This window comes from Ambystoma mexicanum, chromosome 13 (genome assembly GCF_040938575.1).
Source record: "Ambystoma mexicanum isolate Mex_15411 chromosome 13, UKY_AmexF1_1, whole genome shotgun sequence".
NCBI classification, from domain to species: domain Eukaryota; kingdom Metazoa; phylum Chordata; class Amphibia; order Caudata; family Ambystomatidae; genus Ambystoma; species Ambystoma mexicanum.
This window is the reverse complement of record NC_090938.1, coordinates 393,314,493-393,329,726: the sequence shown is the minus strand read 5'-3', so window position 1 is coordinate 393,329,726 and position 15,234 is coordinate 393,314,493. Positions and strand designations below refer to the sequence as shown.

General features: G+C 55.7%; 1 protein-coding gene across 1 annotated transcript in view; it reads left to right on the top strand.

The window, feature by feature from the left end:
• The window catches only part of IPO4 (importin 4), a 3,008,003-nt gene that overhangs the window by 2,439,888 nt on the left and 552,881 nt on the right, over positions 1-15,234 (top strand). The window lies entirely within an intron of this gene.

Genomic DNA, 15,234 nt, shown 5'->3' with positions numbered 1-15,234 from the left:
AACGTAAGGACTGCTTCCTCTTCGACCATATGGGCAAGCAGAGGAATGCGGTCTTCTCAGTGCTGATTTTCGACCACGCATGGTAGGAGGGCCTGCGCACGATGAGCCAAACGTTTTCAGAGCCGGCTGTGAAAGGTCGTCTTGAAAATAAATTTAAGGCTCCTGATTCTACTCCTAGGTGCCTGGAATCGCAGCCCACACCCAAATCCGTCGTGTCAGCGTGGCCAGTCATAAGGCCAGGAGTCAGCATAAATGCGTTACGCCGTCCGGACAGTGAAACCAGGAAGCAAAACGCATTTGGAAAGAAGGTCTTAACGGTAGGGGCTACGATTGTAAAGGCTGCTAATTCCTTGGCGATTATGGCCAGATATGATTGTGAAATGTGGCATTGGCTGACACCGATTCTTGAACATCTGCCGGAGCAACACCGAAAGGAAGCAATGCTGTTGCTTCTGGAGCGGGAGGAGGCCTCCAACCACAGCATCAATATTGCTATGGATCTGGCGGAGTCAGGTTTTAAACAGATTAATAATGGGGTGGTGCTCCGACGGCAGGCCTGGTTGAAGTGCACAGCCTTTTGCCCAGAGGTCCAATATAAGGTTATCAGCATGCCCTGCGAGGGCGAACACTTGTTCCGTGAGAAAATTGTTGAGGCCCTAAAAGGGGTGAAAGAGGATACAGAATCCTTGGGTTTCTTGCAAAGTGGTTGCTCTTTTCGCCCCTTTCGAGCCTTTCGTGGAGCCTCTGGGAATGCCGGTTCGCTTCTGCCCGAGATAGTGGACACAGGCGCCCCAGCTACTCGTCTCAGGTTTATCGCTGATCAGTCCAGTTGGCTCAGAAGGGCTGGGACTTCCACGCTCAGCCAAAGAAAGGTTTGCAGTCCGAAGGGACAGCAAACAAAACCTCAACAATGACTGCCATATGGGCAATCTGCTGGGGGGGCAGGGTCGCCATCCATGTCGACTAGTGGCGAAAGATAACATCAGATCGCTGGGTGCTGGACACAGTGCGTCTTGGCCACTCGTTGGAGTCCCGGCGTCCCTATTCCGTCGGTGCAGATGCTGCAGCCGCATCTTCCAATCTTGCGGCAGGAGGAGGATCTCATGCTAGAGAAAGGGGCGATAGAACCAGTTCCCGCTGCGGAACGGGCCTGGGGGTTTACTCCCGGTACTTCGTCGTAAAGAAGCCAACGGCAAGTGGATGCCTATTCTAGATCTTCGGGCGTTGAACAAGAGTCTTCAACACCTCAAGTTCAAGATGCTCACCCTTCAAGATGTCATCCGTTGGGTGCAGCCGAGCGAGTTCCTGGCGTCGTCGGATCTGCAGGATGCCTATTTTCACATCCCTATGAGGCGGATGCACTGCAAGTTTCTGCGTTTTGTGGTCAGAGACGAACACTATCAGTTTCGGGTCCTCCCGTTTGGCCTGAAGTTGTCCCGCAGGACGTTCAGGAAGTGTTTGGCCCCGGTGGCGGCCTTCCTCCGGAGGGAGGGTCATCATGTGTACCCCTACCTGGACGATTGGTTGGTGAAGGGTTCGTTGCAGGAAAGGGGTCGAGAGTCACTCATGGTGACCTTACAGTTTTTGCAACGGGTGGGATTCGCCGTCATCTTTGACAAATCATATTTGCCGCCGTCCAGAGAGCTGGTGTTTCTCAGGGCGCAGTTTCATACCCGGAACAATCTAGTAAAGCCTTCCAACGCGCGTGTGGAAAAGTTGCGGGCCAAGACTAGCGAGTGGAAAGGGGGCGCAGTGGTCTCGGTCCGAGGTTACATGTCGCTGTTGGGGGCCATGGCATTGTGTATCCCTCTTATTCCCAATTGTCGGCCTGTTCATGAGGCCGGTGCAGAAGTTCCTTGCGGACAGATGGTTGCAAAGTCGATGAGTGTGGTTGGACAAATTGATGGTGGGCATGCACAACCAATCTTGTAAGGGGCATGCCCTTGCTGGAACCGCAGTTCCAGTTTATGATCGTAGCAGATGCTTCCCAGGTAGGGTGGGGGGCACACCTTGACAAGTCAAGGTGCAGGGCCTGTGGTCTCGGGTGGAGACTTTGTTAATTATCAATGTGCTCTAGTTGAGGGCGTTGCACTGGGCCATGAAGTTGTTTCTTCCGCGGTTCAGTGGTGAGGGTGTTAACGGACAATGCCGCCACAAAGTTCTATATAAGGAAACGGGGGGGCACACATTCCAGAGTCCTGTAGAAGGAGGCGCAGGACGTTTGGCATTGGTCTCTAGCTCAAGGAATCAGTATTGTCGCCTTCCACCTGCCCGGAGTTCTGAATGTTCTAGCAGATGCACTCAGCAGGGACGCCAGTCAGCTGCACGAGTGGAGGCTGAAGGAGCAGCATGTGTCAATATTTTGGCGATGAGGGGCATCCTCCGTTGGATCTGTTTGCTACGAGGGAAAACAAGCAGTGTCTGGAGTTTGCCAGCAGAGGGGCTCATCCCGCGTCATTGGGTGACACGTTTTCGTTCCCTTGGAGGGGCCTCTTTGTGTATGCGTTTCCAAAGTTCCCGCTTGTTCGAAGGACCACCCAGTGGATTCGGAAGTACCCGTGCAGGGTGATTCTGGTGGCCCTGTTCTGGCCCAGGCAGGCGTGGTTTTCAGATCTCCTTCATCTGGCGATGGAAGAGCTGGTTCGGTTGCGAGCGGATCCAGATCTCCTGTCTCAGGACGACAGCAGTGTGACTTCACAATCCGCCCTCTCTGTCTGGTGGCGTGACTCCTGACCACTCTTGAGTTCGGTCGTCTAAGCATATCCAGAGTGTGTCGACAGATCTTCGAGGCAGCAAGGGCGCCTTCTACAAATGTCTCGTATGGTCATCAATGGGCGAGATTCTGTGAATGGCGTAAGGGTCATCCAGAGGTTGAACCTTTGGACGTTTCCCCAGCTTAGGTTTTCCCGTACTTGTTACACCTGGCGGAAGGGGGCCTGGCGTTGTCATCCATTAAGGTGCATTTGACGGCGATTTCTAGGTTCACAGGAAAGCACCATTCTGCTCCTCTGTTTGGTGATCGCTTGGTAATCATTTTCTGAATAGGTAGTTTCGGACATTTCCTCTGGTGAAGAAGTTTACACCGGTGTGGGGCCTTAATGTGGTCCTGTCGGCTTTGATGAAACCTCCTTTTGAACCCATGTTGACGGCTTCCTTGAATGGAAGGTGGCATTTCTAGTGGTGATTACCTTGGCCAGCCGGGTGTCAGAATTGCAAGCACTGGTCATTGACCCACCTTACCTAGGGTTTATGAAGGACAAGGTTCTCCTGGCCACTAACCTGCACTTTATCCTGAAAGTGGCGTCGGCATTTCACAAAGTTGCCTCTATTGCTTTACCCTCGTTCTTTGTTAATGCATCCACGCCAGCGGAAAGGGCCCTGCATTCTCTGGACGTTAAAAGGGCCCTAAAGTTTTATTTGAATCGCACACAGGACTTCAGCAAGTCACAGCAGCTGTTGGTAGCATATGGGCCATCCAACAAGGGGCAGGCCACCTCCAAGCAAGGACTTTCCCGCTGGGTTTCCTCTACAATTTCTTTTTGTCACACGAAAGCTGGCAAGCCTTTGAGGGGTGTTCTGAAGGCTCGTTCTACGCAGTCCACAGCGTCGTCAGCAGCGTTGTGGTCTGGGATACCGCTGGTGGACATTTGCCAGGCAGCCTCCTGGCCGGTGCTGCATACCTTCACCAGGCATTACTGTCTGGGGCAGCAACATGTGGAAGATGTGCAGGTGGGGCGTGCGGTCCTCCGCCTGTTTCAATAAGGTAGGCCATGCAGCTTTGGGGTGTTTTCTATTTACTATATTCTCCAGCATGGGGTCTGGCATGGATTCACATGCTCATGAATATTCCCCGTCGTCAGGCTGGGAATCCTCGGTAAAGAAAAAACCAGTATCAGTTTCTTTTCTGATCTGTCTTTCGTAGTAGCAACCAATCACTGATCTCTGCGTCATACTGACCACAGCCAATGACTGCCCTCTACCTAAGCCCCGCCTCTGGCAGCCATCTTCAGATTTTTACCGCACGTTCAAGTGTTGGGATCCTCGTGCTATTGCTCTCGAGCGTTCGTGCTATTTTTTTCACGTTTTTTCTCAAAAACTTTGATTTTTTTCGGTCAAAAAGAGCCTCAAGCTCCACCGATTCTTCATCCGATCAACGGGGACCCGTGTTGGATTCGTCTACGCCCCTCAAGGGTGAAGATTTCGTCGAGCTAGGCTTTTGGAGGACTCCAGAAGTTTCTCAGGCCCATCTCGGACATGGCCCAGGAGAAGGGAAGCTCGACGCCCGGAAAGCTGTTCAGGGTCTGCCCTGGATGCCAGCTTCAGAATGTCTTTAAGGAGGACGAACACTCCTTTTGTCTTTACTGCCTACATGAGGACAAGACTCACGTGGAGAAGGACTGTGCGTTTTGCGGCAATATGTCGGAGCGGACCGTGAAGGACCGCCATCAACGTCTCGCCAAATGGCTGGAAGGGAAGAGCCCGTCAGGCGAGAAGAAGAGGAAGAAATCCGAGCGGTCTTCTAAGACCTTCGAGGACGCCCCGGCGACGGGGGTCCAACACAAGGCCAAGCACCGCGAGTCCGCTGGCACCGGGAGCGCCGAACGGTCGGGCTCTACAGGCGCCAGGCAGGGCGCAGCCTCCCCGGCACCATCAACCACGAGCCAACGCTCTGGTTCGGGTAAGAGGAAGGCCGAGCACCCGGCGAAGCTCCTGGAGAGGCCCCGGTCGAGCTCGAAGGCCCCATCGGAGGGAGAGCGAGGCAGTGTTCCCCCCCCCCCCAAGGAGAAGGCGGTGAGGGCACCTAAGGTGGTGAAAGCCTTAATCCATCCGGCCAAGGCCTCTATCGAGACAGTCGCGGCGGCCCTGGCTCAGCCTGTGGAGGCTACACCAGTGGTGGCGACCTCGGGGCTCAGAGTCTCCCTGCCACCGCGGAGGGAGTCCTCTTTTATGCCCATCGACAGGACCCCCGTGAAACCTCCGACGGAGAAGAAAAAGGGGGGGCAGGAGTTCGTCGTGGATTCGGCCTCAACCTCTGAGGAAGAGCTGATTTGAGGTCTCAGCGTTGGCGTGGAAGAAGACCAGCCCGTCGGGAGGGATCCCGACGTAGGAGACGACGATATCGTTGAGGGTGCCGACGGGGCCCCTGACGGCCCGTCGGACCCCCCTCAACCAGCGCCGCAAGACAACTCGGCGGCCATTTTGTTGGCTATACAGTCCTTATGCTCGGAGATAAGGATGAGGCTGCCGTTACCACCAGCGGAGGAACCGCTCCCGACAGGGGACCCGGAGCCAGGCCCTTCTGGGAGCCCTCCCCCTAAGAGAAGAAGGATTCACCCTCCACCTCCTTTTCAGCCATCGCGCCCTGTTCAGCCCTCCTCCCCGTCCACGACTCGTGGGGATGATACGGGGACTGACACGGCCGCGACGGGTACGGAGGACGAGGTTTACGACGAGGATCTGCCGTCGTCACCTCCCACCCGGGCTTCCCCGCCCGACGAGATTGGATCGTTTCACTCCATGATCGCCAGGGCATCCGAGCTCTTCCAGCTCTGCCTGGAGGAGAAGGAAGGTTTCCTTTATCAACGGCGTGAGGCCAAGCGGCAGACGGTCCTCTCCGTGCCTCTACTGGACGATATTTGGGATGAAGGGCCTCGCCCTCCTCAAGAACCCATCCACGACGCCGGCTAGAAGGGATCGGTACGAGAAGAAGTATCGGGTCCCGGACGCGGCACCCTTGTGCCTCCGGGCACAGCCGACCCCGGACTCCGTCGTCTCCGCGGCGGCCAGGAAGAAAGTGGGGGGGGTGCGGCCTCCACGTCGACTTCCCCGCCGGATGGCGAGGGAAAGAAATTGGATACGATGGGACGCAGGGTCATCTCGTCTGCAGCGACGACGATTAAGGCGGCCAACGCCTTGGCTATCGTAGCCCGCTACGACAGGGAGCTGTGGTACAAACTGGCCCCCCTGCTGGACTCCCTACCGGACGACAAGAGGGCGGATGGCCTAGAGATCTTGCAGGAAGGTGAGGTGGCGTCGGACCACGCCATTACGATTGCGACGGACATCGCCGACACTGAATTTCACCAGTTGGGCAACAGCGTGTGCCTTAGGCGGCGTGGATGGCTCAAGGCTACTGACTTCCATCAAGACGTGCAGACCAGAGTCTTGGACATGCCGTTCGATGGAAACAACCTGTTTGGGAAAACAGTGGACGATTCCCTTCAAGCCATCAAAGCAGACACGGAGACGGCCCGGGCTCTTGGGGTTCTCCAGCAACGGCGGCCGCCCTTTCGGAGCGGCGGAGGCAAGGGTGACTCCAAAGGTTCCGCCGGCGGATTTTCCACCTACCGTCAAGCGGCCTGTTCGTCGTCGCAGGAAGCTTAGAGGGGACGAGGCAAGTCAGGCGGACCCCGCCGTAGTCGCCAAGGAGGTCAAGGCGGCAAAGCCTTGTCGAAGCAGGACTGAACCGGCCGTGGGGTCGGGCCCCCACCGAAGCACCCCGGTGGGAGGCCGGCTGGCGAGCTTCGTCAGCGTGTGGGAGTCCATCTCCACCGACCGTTGGGTGCTGGACGCCCTAGCCCAGGGTCACGCGCTCGAGTTTCAAAGAAGGTGCCCGCGCGTCCCCCCTGTGGCCAGGAAAGAACTTCACGTCCCTCAACTTCTCTTGGAGGTAAAGGCGATGCTCAGGAAGGGCGCCATCGAGCTCGTCCCAAAGAGGCTTCGGGGCTCCGGAGTTTACTCAAGATACTTCCTCGTGAAGAAGAAGACGGGAGGATGGCGTCCCATCATGGACCTACGACGACTGAACAAATTCATCAAGGCACAGAAGTTCCGGATGGTCACCCTCCAACACGTCCTGGGTCAGCTGGAGGAGGGCGATTTCCTGTCGTCGTTGGATTTGGAGGATGCCTAATTCCATATTCCCGTCCTAAAGGGACACCGAAAGTTTCTCAGGTTCGTGGTCCAAGGGCGTCACTATCAGTTCAGAGCCCTTCCCTTCGGACTAAGGTCGGCACCCAGGGTGTTCACCAAGTGCCTCGCACCGGTGGCGTCGCAGCTGCGCAGAGAGGGGATCCACGTCTACCCCTACCTGGACGACTGGCTCATCCGAGCCAAGACGAGGGAGCTTGCCGTGGAGCACACGGCAAGGACCGTCCAACTTCTCACGGACCTGGGATTCTCCGTAAACTACGCCAAGTCCCACCTGGTGCCCGCGCAAGACGCACTGTTTCTGGGAGTGAAGCTCGACACAGTGTCGCTTCTGGCCTCCGCGTCGGAGGAAAGGATGAGGGCCATTCTGGGCAAGGTGCAGCGGATGCTGGTTGCGGACACGGCCAGAGTGAGGTCCATCAAGTCCCTCCTCGGAATGATGTCTTCTTGCATTTACCTCATCCCCCTGTGCAGGCTCCGGATGCGCCCGTTGAAGGAGTTCCTGGGCGCGCGCTGGATCCAGACGACGGGCAGCTTCGAGGAGAGGATCACACTCGACGAGAGTTTCCGACGAGCGATCCGGTGGTGGGGCACCCGCGCACATCTGACGGCGGGCATGGGCGTCCAGACCCCCGGCCACCAGGAGACAGTGACCATGGATGCCTCCCTGGAAGGGTGGGGAGCGCACACGGAGAATCTGCACGCGAGAGGCCTTTGGCTCCCGACGGAGAAGGCCCTCCATATCAACGTCCTGGAGCTCCGTGCAGTGTTTTGGGCCCTCAGGTCCTTCCTTCCGTCCCTCAAGGGCAAGGTGGTGAGGATCTTCACCGACAACACCACCACCATGTTCTACATCAGGAAACAGGGTGGAACCAGGTCCCCAGCCCTGTCCAGGGAGGCGCAGGATCTGTGGCATTGGGCCGTCGCCCAAAGGATGTTTCTGGTGCCGTTTCATCTGGCAGGGATAAAAAACACCATCGCCGACTCACTCAGCAGGGAGCTGCGCTCGTGCCACGAGTGGGAACTACGACAGGATCTAGTGGACCGCCTCTTCCGACGGTGGGGCACACCCCAGATCGATCTGTTTGCGACGGCGATGAACTCCAAGTGCCGGAGGTTCGCCAGCAGGTTTCCCCAGCCGAGGAGCATGGGCGATGCTTTCTCGTTCCCCTGGGAGGGCCTGTTCCTATACGCGTTCCCTCCATTGCCATTGCTGATCCGGCTCATCAAACGGCTCAAGAGGTCCCGGTGCAGGATGATCCTCGTCGCACCTGCGTGGCCGAGGCAGATATGGTTCCCGGACCTTCTGGATTTGTCAGCGTCCCCGTCAATCAAGCTGCCAGTGGACGCGGATCTGCTCTCCAGGGAAGGAGGCGCCATCCTCCATCACGACCCGAAGTCGCTGAACTTGCAGGCCTGGCTCCTGCAGCGTTAGAGTTTGGAGGATACGACATACCGGCCTACTGCAGAGAGGTTCTTGCAAAGGCCAGGGCGTCCTCAACTCTTAAATGCTACGGACACAAATGGAAGAGGTTCTCTGTCTGGTGCCACGCACAGAAGATTGACCCTCTGCGGATTACGGCTCCCCAAGTACTGCCGTACCTACTGACGCTGGCCAAAGCTGGACTGGCGCATGTGTCCATCAAGATTCATCTTGCTGCGATCTCCCGATACACCAGAACCACGGGGCGGACGTCCTTGTGGTCTCATCGTCTGGTGAAAGAGTTCATGAAGGGACTGTTCAGATTGTTCCCGCCGGTGAAGGCTCCGGCCCCGGCGTGGGAGCTCAACGTGGTGCTGACCAAGCTCATGGGACCTCCGTTCGAGCCTCTGCACTCGGCCCCGTTGAAGTTCTTGTCGTGGAAAACAGCGTTTCTTGTGGCCATCACCTCCGCACGACGGGTGGGAGAGATCCAGGCCCTTTCCTGCAAGGCCCCGTACTTGACTTTTCACGACACGAGGGTAGTGCTCAGGACGCACCCCTCCTTCATGTCCAAGGTGCCGTCGGACTTCCACCTCAACGAACCCTTGGTGTTGCCTGTTTTCTTCCCGTCGCCTTCGTCGCCGGCTGAGAGGACTTTGCACTCGCTGGATGTGGCTAGAGCGCTGAAGTTCTACGTTGACCGCACGAAGGGTTTTCGGAAGACGTCACAACTCTTTGTGAACTTTGGACCTGTCAATCAGGGGAAGGCTCTCTCGAAGGCTTCCATTTCCAGATGGCTCTCCGGCTGTATCATGTACTGTCATCGGTTGGCAAACCGACCCCTGCCTGGCCGTCCGAGAGCCCATTCCACCAGAGCGATCGCAGCTACCACGGCGTTCCTATCTGGTATGCCCTTGCTGGACATCTGCAGGGCTGCTACGTGGAGGTCGACGCACACCTTCACGAAATTCTACTGCGTCAATCGGGATTCCAGGGAGGAGTCCAGGGTCGGCCAAGCAGTGCTGCGCAACCTGTTCGCCTAAGGTGAGCCTGGTGAGGAGGTAAGATTTGCTTAATGTTGAGTTTGATGTGATGCTTAATGTTGAGCCTTTGCCACCTCCCGTGGTTGTGCATGTGTGTAATGCTATGTATTCTTTATTCATGAGCATGTGAATCCATGCCAGACCCCATGCTGGAGAAGGAACAAGTTACTTACCTGTAACTGTTGTTCTCCAGCATGGGTCTGGCATGCATTCACATGCGAACCCTCCCGCCTACCCCTCTGCGGCTCTTCACTTGGTCATACTGCCACTTCACGTGCTACCAAATCTGAAGATGGCTGCCAGAGGCGGGGCTTAGGTAGAGGGCAGTCATTGGCTGTGGTCAGTATGACGCAGAGACCAGTGATTGGTTATTACTACGAAAGACAGATCAGAAACGAAACTGATACTGGTTTTTCCTTTACCGAGGATTCCCAGCCTGACGACGGGGAATATTCATGAGCATGTGAATCCATGCCAGACCCATGCTGGAGAACAACAGTAGTAACTTGTTCCTCACTTGCTGGGTTTGTTGTCTCAGGGATGTGATTTAATACTGTTTGTTGGTTTGCCTGTGTCACACTGCCACACATTGGTGGTACTGCTATATAATCTATTCACAGCATGTGAATCCATGAAAGATCCAATGCTGGAGAAGGGAGTAGTTTCTTACCTGTGACTCCCTTTCTCCAGCGTTGGCATCTTTCATGGATTCACATGCGCCCAACAGCCGCCCCTGCAGGCAAACCTGGGTTCGGGTTCCCTCTACCTTGGAGGTTAAAATCTGAAGGGAAGCCACGGGGGCGGCCTATTTATACCAGACGTCCTATTGGTGGGGCCTAAAGCGCCCAAAAAGGATGTTGATAGAACACTAAAGTGTCAAAGTTTTCCATAGGAAAACGCTAAATTCAAGTTAAAGGGGTTTCCCAGCCTGACGACAGGGAAATATTCACAGCATGTGAATCCATGAAAGATACCAACGCTGGAGAAATGGAGTTACAGGTAAGAAACTACTCCCTTCTCCTCCACCCCACCTTAAAGAATTAGTCTGAAGGACCTCTCTTCAAGACAAGGTAGGCCCCTCTGTTCAGCACGACTCCACAGCACAGCGATTCCTTCCCTGGGGCTCCCACGGATCAGGGTTCCTCAGATTCAGGTCTGACAGGCCCGAGGCCACTAAGGCTACCGGCTTCCATGCTGAGGGGGCTATTCCAGGCAGTCTGGAGACAGACCTGAGGCCTCCGAGGCTACCAGCACCCAAGCATAGAGGCTCAGGGGCTTTACCAGGCTGTCCTCGGAAGGGTGATAATGCTTGTCCTCTTTGTCTACCCCAGGGGGTAAGGGATTGTCGAGTGCCACCTTCAAGAATCTGTCCTCGGCTATATCCAGCACGGCTACCGGAACAGGTGGCGAGGGCTCACAGCCTACCGGAGCTCCCTCTGAGGCCGTGAATCAGTGCGTTAAGACTACCAGCTGGCCGGCTGACGGCTCGGCGCCTTCCAGAGGGATTGCTTTAGGTGCAAGACCCAAGATGTAAATTCTCATGTCTGAGGCCTTTCTTGGCTCAGGGCCTTTGCGCCCTCCTACCCAGGGTGTGGCACAACGCTTCAAAATGGCACAGCGGCAAGTGGATACTGCCAGGCAGTCGGCCATCTTGGATCCAGCTCAATGACTGCCAGTGCTTTTGCCCATCAAATGGGTTGTGCAGGATGATCCCAACCCGTTCCCTCTGGAAGCAGCAGCGGATCCTACGGTGCAGGTTTTTGGTCCCCTCAGGGGTACATCTACCCATCACAGCCGTACAGCTACACGCACCAGGCGCCTCTGCGCTTTGACCAGGAGCGGAGTCCCAGCGCCTTAGAGTGCCAGGTCCCTAGGGATCAGACTTCTTGTCGGGATCGCAATTCGGGCACTCCTCATGCGATCCCCTCAGATGAAGGGGCTCCTGAAGAACATTGTGAAGGTCATCCCACAGGTGCCACCTCCTCTGGGTACTCCTTATGGTCCTCCTGCGCTCCCCCCTCCTCCGGTTCAGGCTCCACCCATTCAGGCTCCACCCATTCTGACACCCTGCAACCCTCCCCCCACCACCTCCTGTACCACTAACGCTTTTCCCTCCACAGCCGTTAGACCTGTCTGCGGCTCTGGACCTGGTGGGCACTCCTCCAGTACCTGTGTTTCAGGGCCTGGAGGCTCCTCTATCTGTAAAAAGAAAAGGGGTGGGGAGGGGGGGCGATGATGACGATGACACCCAAGAGAATGAACTTTCAGCATCGGTTACGGCCTTTCATGACTGCCTTCAGGGCTTGCCAGAGTTTTTGTGGGTCCCACTTCCAGAGGACACCCCCCAGGAGTCAGGAGTGCGAGCCGAGGTCTTGAGGAAATGCACCATGTTCCGGTCTGGCATTGCCCTCTGAAAGGATGTCCTGCCGGTGACGCGGAAAGGTCTGGGAGAAACTCTCGGCCAACGCCCAGATTAACAAGAAGTTGGACAGCAGGTTTAGGCTGACGGACGGGGAACCAATCCACCTGGCCTCCCACCTGCATCCCCATTCTTCTGTGGCGGATGCAGTCTGAATTCTATACCATTTGTCATTGTCGTCTTCCTCCACAATAGCGGCCTCCAGTTGCCTCTCCAAGCAGGACAAGGGCCTCGAGTCCTTGGGATAGCGCTGTTACTCCATCTCTGGACTGCATCTACAGCAGGCAAACGCAGATGCCCTCTTGTATGCAGCTAACCTGAAGCTGTGGTCGGAGCTCGGGTAATTTCTGCCCGACCTCCCTTCGGACAAGCAAGCCTCCTTCAAGGCTGGTCTGGCGGATGCCCGGGCCATTGCACAGGACCTCATATAATCCTCGGTCACCCACAAGATGAGAACGACTGTGTGGATGCATGCCACAGAGTTTTCATCTGATGTGCAGGAGCGAATCCTAGGTCTGCCCTTTGAGGGTGTGGACCTTTTTGATTTGTCCACCGATGATGAATTAACAAAGAAAACCTCCTACTCTAAACGCAAGAGACCTTGGCCATCCTGACAAAACCAGGTCAGGTTCAGACCCTGTGCTTTCTCCAGCTTCAAGGGGTTCTGAGACCGTGGTACACGGAGGCCTGAAGGGTCACCCAGCGACAACCGGAGGAAGCCGCAGAGGACGTTGCAAAGGTTTTTCCGCCCCCCTCCCTCCTCTGCCCCCCGCCTCTGATGCCGAGAAGCAGTGACGTCAAGGTCTGGGAACATAGCTCGCCTGTGGGGGCTGTTTCGCTCAGTTCCAGAGGTTTACACGAAAATATTGTTTAAAAAAAAAAATGAATGGCTGAAATGATCGTATTTCGGCTGTACCAAAATTACGTACTGCTGAGAATCCTGAATATTTCAACCATTCGGTTTTCATTATAGCAAACAAGTGAAGCAGGAGTTGCAGGGGTATCCCCCGCACCCTTATTCGCTGTAATAGAATCTGAGTTGACAGGGGTGTCTCTTGCATCCAAAACAACAAGGTTTTCAAAAAAGAAAAGGACCCTGCAGCGCTGGTTCCCATCCACAGAAGTGAAGGAAACTGCCGCTTCTGGGACGCTGCAGCACACAGCGAAGCGTGCCGCCAAAAGATAAATAAGGGGTGGGGGCAGCAGGGTCTAGAAAGGTCATTTAGCTGTGGGGTGCTTATTTCGAATACAAATATTTAGAATTTGACATTTTCGTCTTCGAAATAATAACGTACTTCCCTGTTCCAGGACACCTAGAATTGTCTTTTCAGCAACCTGGGGATCCTATCTGTTGTCTCACACGCTTCAGTCTTCTTCCTTTGCCTCTACCATCCTCTCCTCCTCTTCGTCAGATCGATCCCCGGCACTTTTATGGGAGTTCCTTTTCGCTCTTGGAGATACAAGCGATCGAACCAGTTCCTCTTGTAGATGGGGGGCCTCGGTTACTATTCCAGGATTTTTACAGTACCCAAGAACAACCAGTCTAGATCTTTCATTTCTAAATCTGTCTTTACCGCTGGAACTTTTCAAGATGATTACTCCCACGCACATAGCCGAGTCTCTGTGTGCAGGAGCTGGATGTGTTCCCTGGACCTCAAGGATGCATAGCTGCATGTACCCATGTATCGACCGCGTCAGAAGTATCTGCTGTTCACGATTGTCATACCACTTCCAGTACCAAGGTGCTGTCCTTCGGCCTGAACTTGGCCCCTCATGTCTTCACAAAGTTGATTAATTCAGTGGTGGAAGGAGGGCCATCATCTATACCCTGATCTGGACAACTGGTTGGTGAGGGTGGGGTCACCCGAAGGGGTGGTGCGCTCCTGCCAGAGATTGGTGGATACCCTTCATCAGCTGGGTGTTTCGTCACCCAGAGGAAATCAGTTACGCCCGTCTCAGGAACTCGCCTTCCTAGGGGTTCCTTGGAACACTACCGTTCAGCGGGTGTTACCCACGCCTAAGAGGCTTGTGTCCCTCTGCAAGGTGGTGGGACAATTTCTGGCCGCTCGATCTCTGCATGATGGTTCCAGCACATTCTGTGTTTGATGGCCTCCTGCATGCTCACTGTACAGCATGCCCGCCTCAAGATGTGGCACCTCCAGCTCCACCTGGCAGCCAATTGGGACCAGGAGATGGGGTCTCAGTCGGACAGCGGCCCAATACCACCGCTCCTGCTGCCCGGTCTTCGCTGGTGGCGGACAATGTCTCAGTTGGAGACCCCTTCACACCGCTGGAGCCTTCCCTGGTGGTGAGACATACTCCTCTCTTTCGGGCTGGGGGGCCACTCTTGTGTGCTTTGCGATACATGGAGTGTGGTCCACGACGGAAGCCCTACCACATATCAATCTGCTCGAGCTCAGGGCAGTGGGTCTGGCCCTCAAGGCATTTTTGCCCCCCATCGGGGACAAGTCGGTCCTGGTCAGGACTGACAATTCTACAATGTTTTACCTGAACAAGCAGGGTGGCACCCATTCCCCCCCCTCCACTCCCCCCTCCTCTGCATGGAGGCGGTATCCATCTGGGAATGGGCCCTGACTGAGGGGATTTTGATCTTGGCAGTCCAACTCCCGGGGGACAGCAATGCAGAAGAGGGCTAGTGGACACCACTCGTAGGTGGTGCCGCTTGGGGCACAACACCTACGAGTGGGAGCTGAGCAATGACTCATTGTTGCCCCTGTTCCGGCGTTGGGGGGGGTTCACAGGCCTAGATTTATTTGCAACCCCTCTGAATGCCAAGTGCCCCAGTTTGCTTCATGGTCAGGTAGGGGTCACTGGCAGACGCCTTCCAGATCTGTTGGTATAGCCGCAGGTGTTATGCGTTCCCACCCAACTCTCTTCTCCACCTGACCCTGTGCAAGTTCCGGGCCTCTGTGGGTTGCAGCCTCATCCTAGTTTCCCCCCACTTGCTTTGGAGACCCTGGTTTTCTGATCTGCAGCAGTTGTGCTCCCAGCGTCCCGTACACCTTCCAATCTCCAGCAGGGGATCCCTCACGGTGGAACATCCGGACCAGACCAAGCTTGTGCTGGCAGCCTGGTTCCTGACCAGCTCAGGCTTCAGCATGCTCAATTTTCGGATGACAACTGGAACATCATTCAGCAGGCCATCGACTCGGCCCCAGTATAGGACTAGGTTCTGCCATTGGGCTCGTGACAAGGGTCTGGACACAGCCACCTGTCCTAGATGACGTACTGTCTTTTTCAGCAACCCTGGCTTGTTCTGGACTCTTGGCGGCCATTGGGGCTTACAGGAATTCCCCTCAGAGTGTATTTTCTGCGGCCAACCAGGTAGTTAGGCCCACCTTAAGGGGTTGTCTAGACTGTTTCCGCCAGTGCAAGGACCGCACCCGGTCTGGGACATC